Source organism: Oryx dammah, unplaced genomic scaffold, assembly GCF_014754425.2.
Source record: "Oryx dammah isolate SB20612 unplaced genomic scaffold, SCBI_Odam_1.1 HiC_scaffold_23, whole genome shotgun sequence".
NCBI lineage: Eukaryota > Metazoa > Chordata > Mammalia > Artiodactyla > Bovidae > Oryx > Oryx dammah.
This window is the reverse complement of record NW_024070207.1, coordinates 82751244-82757173: the sequence shown is the minus strand read 5'-3', so window position 1 is coordinate 82757173 and position 5930 is coordinate 82751244.

The window sequence follows — 5930 nt, the reverse complement described above, 5'->3', positions numbered from 1 at the left end:
AAGTATATTTAGTTTTGTAAAAAAAAAAACTGGGAAACTGTCTTCCAAAGTGACTGTTATGTTACATTCCCACCTGTGATGAATGAGCATTCCTGTCATGCTACCTCCTCGCCAGCACTTGGTGGTGGTGTTATTTCAGATTCTAGCTGTTCTCATAAGTCTATTTGTTGTTGTTGTTCAGTAGCTAAGTCGTGTCTGACTCTTTGTGACCCCATGAACTGCTGCACAACAGGCTTTCCATCATTTACTATTTCCATGTGTTTGCCCAAACTCATGTCCATTGAGTCAGTGATGTCATACGTATATGGTGGTATCTTATTTTTTTAATTTTCATTTCCCTAATGACATAGATGGATCTTCTTTGTGAGGTGTCTATTGAGATCTTTTGTCCATTTGTAAATTGGATTATTTTTCTTTTCTTTAGTTTTTTGAGTCTCAAGAGTTCTTTGTATATTCTGATTACCTGCTTTTTATCAAATATGTGGATTTTTAAATTTTATTTTTCATCCATGCTGAGTCTTTTTTGCTATGCGGGCCTTTAATTTTGGTGAGCGGAGTCTACTCTTCATTGTGATGCATGGACTTCTCATTGTGTTGGCTTCTCTTGTTGCTGAGCACAGGCTCTAGGGTGCTTGGGCTTTGGTAGTTGCAGTTCCCAGGCTCTAGAGCACAGGCTCAATAGTTGTGGTAAATGGGTTTGGTTGCTCTGCAGCATGTGGGATCTTCCTGACCAAGGGTCGAACCCATGTCTCCTGCATTGGAAGGGGGATTCATCATCACTGAGTCACCAGGGGAGCTCCCACATATGTGTTTTGCAAACATTTTCATCTGTTCTCTGGCTTGTCTTTTCATTCTTTGTGTCTTCCACTGATAATGAAGCTCAATTTATTAAATTTTTCTTCCATGGGTTGTGCTTTTGGTGTTGTTTTTAGTCATTGCCAAACTCAAAGTTACATAGATTTCTCCTCTGTTATCTTCTAAGAATTTCAGTTTTACATCTTACACGTAAGCCTATAATCCATTTTGAGTTTATTTTTATAAAGGGTTTAAAGTATTTTGTCTAGATTACTGTTTTTGCATGTGGATATCCAGTTGTTTCAGCACTATTTGTTGAAAAGACTATCTTTTCTCCATTGAATTGCCTTTACTCCTTTGTCAAAAATTAGTTGACTTGGGACTTCCCTGGTGGTTCAAAGGCTAAGACTCTGTGCTCCCAATGTAGGGTGTCCAGGTTTGATCTCTGCTCAGGAAACTCGATCCCACATGCCACAACAGAAAAAGATCCCGCAAGTCGCAACCAAGACCCAACACAGCCAAAGAAATTAAATAAATAAATAAATATTTTTAAAGAGATTGGTTGGCTGTATTTGTGTGGATCTATTTCTGGGCTCTCTATTCTATTCAATTTATCTATTTGTCTATTGGGTTTCCCTGGTGGCTCAGATGTTAAAGCGTCTGCCTCCAACGTGGGAGACCCTGGTTTGATCCCTGGGTCAGGAAGATTCCCTGGAGAAGGAAATGGTAACCCACTCCAGTATTCTTGCCTGGAGAATCCCATGGACGGAGGAGCCTGGTAGGCTACAGTCCACGGGGTCACAAAGAGTCGGACATGACTGAGTGACTTCACTTTCTTTCTTTCTTTCTATTATTTCACCAGTACCATATTGTCTCAATTACTGTAGCTTTATATCAAGAGAAAGTCTCAAAGTCCGGTAGTGTCAGTCTTCAGACTTTCTTTTTTCTCTTTCAATATTGTGTTGGCTATTCTGAGTCTTTTGCATTTACAGATGAACTTTAGAATTAGTTTGTCAGTATCCACAAAATAAACTGGTGGGATTTTGCTTGATATTGCATTGAATCTATAGATTAAGTTGGGAAGAACTGACATCTTGATAAAATTGTCTTCCTACCCATGTACATGGACTATGTCTCCATTTATCATCTTTGATTTCTCTTATCAGAGTTTTATAAATTTTTTATATAGATCTTGTACATATTTTGTTAAGTTTATACCTAAGTATTATTTTATTAAGTTTTATGGTGCTAACATATGTGGTATTTTGCTTTTTATTTTAAATTCCAATTGTTCATTACTGGCACGTAAGAAAGCAATTGGCTTTTGTACATTAACCTTGTAACTTACAAACTTGCTGTAATAGCTTATTAGTTCTAGCTATCTTTTTGTTGGCTCTTTATGATTTTTTACATAGACAGTTATACCATCTGTGAACAATGACAGTTTTAGTTCTTCCTTCCCAATCAGTATACCTTTTATTTCTTTCTCCTGCCTATAGCATTAGCAAGGACTCCCAGTGTGATGTTAAGAAGGAGTAATGAAAGCAGACATCCTTGCCTTGTTCTTGATCTTAGTAGAAAAAAAAATCTAGTTTCTCACCATTGAGTATAATACTAACTCTAGTTTTTTGTAAATATTTTTTAACTATGTTTTTTAAGCTAGAATTTTTTTCTCTTAGATTTTTGTTCAGATAATTTCAGTCTTAAAAGAATTCCAAGAATAGTACAAAGAAAACTGCCTTATATTCTTAATCCAGATTCCTCAAATGTTAACATTTTACTACACTTATCTTACATATATATACATATATCAGGTTTCCCTCGTGGCTCAGATGGTAAAGAATCTGCCTGAAAAGCAAGAGACCAAGGTTCGATCCCTGGGTCTGGAAGAGTCCCTGGGAAAGGGAATGGCTACCCACTCCATTATTCTTGCCTGGGAAATCCCATGGACAGAAAGCCTGGCAGCTATAGTCTGTGGGGTTGCAAAAAGTTGAACATGACTGGAGATATATATATATATGTGTATGTGTGTGCTTGATCTCAAGCTTTCACCCACCAGTTTTAGCATTCACCAATGGCTCTTGAGGTTGCTAAATGGTAACTGTCCAATGCCATCATTCTTTAGACTTGTATCAGTTGGCTCTCCAGTGTAAAGCAGAGCTTTCCCTTCTCCTACATTTATGTATCTATATCCTCATGGACCTGTGGTTGTCTATCATATTCAGTGGGTTAGTACTATTCTTTATTTTGATGCTCAAAATATTCCGTGTTTGGCCAGCAGGAAGATGACTCCTGTGCCCTTTTGACAGGTCTCCATCTTTGCTTGAGCACTTCCTTGTTTTTTGATTCTGCAAAATGCTCATCTTGTATTTTCTCTGCCTCGGTCCTGAAATCAGCTACGTTTTCCAAGGAGACTTAGTCCTTTTTAGTTGAGAATGGCATTTAGGAACCAAGATCTGAGCATTAGGTATTATATCCGTATTTTAAAAGTTTGGTTTTTTATTTAAGGGGAAAGAAGGCTGAAGCTACACCACTGTCAACCAGATACTTTTTGTTGGAAGTGTTCGTATATGGGCAATGACTGCCTGTAAAAGTTGTTGAGTATTGGGGAGGGAGATGGGAGGGAGTATGGGAGGGAGGGGACAAGGGTGTTCCTATGGCTGATACTTGTTGATGTTTGACAGAAAGCCACAAAATTCTGTAAAGCAATTATCCTTCAACTAAGGAAATTAAGTGGCAAAAAAAGTTGTTGAGTATTGATGTCTTTTGAAAGCAATTTTTTCCTTGAGATGTGGTACTACAGAGATTCATGGGAAAGAGCAGAATTGAAGATGAATGGCAATGAGACTGGCTTGGAAGAATTGAAAAAATAGTAGCAGTTAATAGCTTCCATTTAGGGAGAACTTATTGTGTGCCAGACAGTGGCACAACATTACCTCTGATCCCCACAGTAATTATTGAAGGTACAGCAAGTTTGACTGACTGGCTAATAATAACTGAGCCACAATGAGAACGCAGAGAAGGAGGAAGATGGTAGGAGAGGCTTTTGAAGAGGAAAAACAGGACATCTTTGTGTATTTAGAGAAAGCATTCTGTTGTAACAGGCTAGGAATTTGTATACTGGAGCTCCAGTCTCAGCTCCACCACCCATTGACTGAATAAAGGTTGTTGTGATTATTTGTTGCTCAGCAATAGAAAACTTAATACGGTAACCATCTTTTTTACAAGCTCATTTAATCATGTGTTATTACCTTACATGGAACATAGGACTTTTGCAGATGTGATTAAGTAAATGATGTTGACCTTCTAAAATTCTTCCAAAAAATTGAAGAGGGAATACTCCCAATTCATTTTACAAAGCCAGCATTACCACCATACCAAAGCCAGATATGACACTACAATAAAGAAAATACAAGCCAATATTCCTGATGAATTTTAAATGCAAGCATCCTCAACAAAATACCAGTAAATCAAATTCAACAGCACATTGAAAGGATCATACACTATGATCGAGTGGAAGTTATCTTTGGGATACAGCGATGGTTCAACATATGTAAATCAATAAATGTGATACAACACATTAAGAGAATGAAAGATAAATTCATATGATCATCTGAAGTGAAGGACAAAAAGCAATGGACAAAATACAACATTTCATGATAAAAATTACTCCAAAAGTGGTATATAAGAAACATATCTCAACATAATAAGGACCTCATACGACAGCCCACAGATAACATCATACTCGAGTGAAAAGTTAAAAGTTTTTTCTCTAAGAACAAAAGCAAGATAGACGGGAACAAGATGGAGGAGGAGCAGTTGGACATGGAGTACATCTCTCTCCATGGATACATTAGGAATACACCTACAGAGACAGAAGTGCTTGCAGAACACCAGCCAAGAGCAGCAGAAGTACCTGACCACCAGAAAAGAATATATAGAACCACACAAAACTCAGTAGCATGAAGGAACAAGAGGGAAAAACAGGAGAGTTAGTAGACTGGACCTGCCCTCAGCAGGTGGGGGAATTGAAGCAAGGGTCCGATCCCCACATCTGGGCAATTGTTTGGGTCAGGGGAGAAACATTTGAGGCTGAGAGTGAAGCAGCTGATCAGTGACAGCATAAATGGAATGAGAATCACACAGACAATCCTTGCTGCAGTCATACATACCCCAGACAGGGACACAGGTCCCTAGAAGGTGCAGTGGCTGGGAGCTAGAGCATAGGGATTCTGGGGCAATCACAGGGTGAGATTTGCTGTTGACTGCAGGGAAATGGCCCGAGAGGATGTGAGGGAAGAGATTGTGGCAGGAAATTCCTGTTGGAGAAAAGCCAGGCAGCCATGGAGGCAAGGTGATACTTCTGAGTCATGCATAGGGGATGGAGCCATCACCATAGCCTCTCTCTCCCCACACACCAACACCAGCAGCTGAACAATAGAGAGGCTGGCCTTTCAAGCGCCTGACACATGGAAAAACAGAGAAGGATCCCACTCACAGTGCCCCTTTAAGTGCCTGATGCACCAAACACCAAAGTAGGACCCATGGTGTGTGTGTGGGGGGGGCTTTATGTGCCTGATGTGCACTGAGCAACAGAAAAGGACCCCAGGCAAGGGAGCCCTCTAAGTGTCTGAACGGGTGGCGCAATGGAAAAAAACTAGCCAAAGAGGCTTTCTGATTGCCAGTTGCTAGTTGCCAAAAGCTAGAAAAAGACTCTGATAGTGCCATTGCTCCTGTGGCTGAGGCAACCCAAGGTCCCACACATTTGGTGTCACCAGGGCCCCCATGACCCAAGCAGCTGTGCCACGTTCACGCAAATTCTCACTGGGGTTTAGTTCAGTTCAGTTGTTCAGTCGTGTCCAATTCTGCAGACCCCATGGACTGCAGCATGCTAGGTTTCCCTGTCCATCACCAACTCATGGAGCTTGCTCAAACTCATGTCCATCAAGTTGGTGATGACATCCAACCATATCATCCACTGTCATCACTTCTCCTGGCATCACTCTTTCCCAGTATCAGTCTTTTCCAATGAGTCACTTCTTCTCATCAGGTGGCCAAAGTATTGGAGCTTCACCTTCAGCATCAGTCTTTCCAATGGATATTCAGAACTGATTTCCTTGAAGATTGACTGGTTT